Source organism: Aplysia californica, unplaced genomic scaffold (genome assembly GCF_000002075.1).
Source record: "Aplysia californica isolate F4 #8 unplaced genomic scaffold, AplCal3.0 scaffold00644, whole genome shotgun sequence".
In the NCBI taxonomy this organism is placed as follows: Eukaryota; Metazoa; Mollusca; class Gastropoda; order Aplysiida; family Aplysiidae; genus Aplysia; species Aplysia californica.
The window spans coordinates 108,901-109,897 of NW_004797914.1; the positions used below are offsets into that span (position 1 = coordinate 108,901).

The window sequence follows — 997 nt, forward strand, 5'->3', positions numbered from 1 at the left end:
TATTTCTAAGAGCTTTTCGTGGAATTTTTTGTAGTTGTGGTCGAAATTTGGATTAAGAATCTTGGAACATTGAAGCGTTCTGGGATCCGGTCGTTTTGGAGGCTATTGTTTTTGAGGAGAATTGGGAAATGGTCCGTACGGTCATCCAGCACAGACCACTCAAGATCTGGGACTAGGTCAGGGGTACAAAAGGTGAGGTCAAGGGATGAAGTGCCATAAGTGGCTCTGTTTCTGTAAGTTGGGGATTTATCATTTAAGAGACAGATGTTATTTTGAAATAAAAAGTTTTCTATTATTTTTCCTTTCTGGTCTATAGGTTTGTCTCCCCAAAGGGCTATAGGTTTGTCTCCCCAAAGGGGAGGGGAGAAGGCTGTGGGCATTGAAATCACCTAGCAAAATAAAAGGTTTTGGGAGCTGAGATTTTAAGTCATTTGGTTGGGTTATTTTGAGGGGGTAAGTTGGTGGGATGTAAACTGAGCAGATCGTGATTGGTCTGTGCAGGGTGACCCGTACGGCAATAGCCTGGAGGGTCGTCTTAAGATGTACTTGTCTGTGGAGTGTGTGGTTGTCGGTGTAGATGGTGGTACCACCGGAAGCAATCTGATTCTCCGTGTGAATGTGATGGTACGCAGTAAATCCTCTGAAGTCTATGGTTGAAGCCGGGGCGAATTTTGTTTCTTGAATACAGGCACAGTGTGGCCTGTAAATGTTGCAATTCTGCAATGGAGGGTCGGATTCCGCCGGCATTCCATTGCAAGACCGCCATTATGATTTTTTAGTTTTTATTTTCTAGCTCAAAGGGCCCGGCTTCGAAGAAACTCCTCCTTGCGGGGGAGGCAGAATGGTTTCTAGGTTGCCGTCCTGGATTGGACGGCAGTCTAGTGGGGGATTTGGAGGAGTGACAGACTTCGCCCTTCCCGGGGTTAGGCCGTGGAGGGGGGTCGGAGCTGTCTTCCTCCATAGGCAGGGGCTTGTCTGCTGGAGGGGTAGGGGGAGG

The 997-nt window shown here is 47.7% G+C and overlaps 1 long non-coding RNA gene across 1 annotated transcript in view; it reads right to left on the reverse strand.

The window, feature by feature from the left end:
* The window catches only part of LOC118478521, a 2,157-nt gene extending 1,610 nt beyond the window's left edge, over positions 1–547 (reverse strand). The window contains exon 1 of the long non-coding RNA XR_004859102.1: positions 390–547. This is a non-coding gene — a long non-coding RNA (uncharacterized LOC118478521). The remainder of the gene's footprint in view (positions 1–389) is intronic.
* Positions 548–997: the final 450 nt, after the last annotated feature.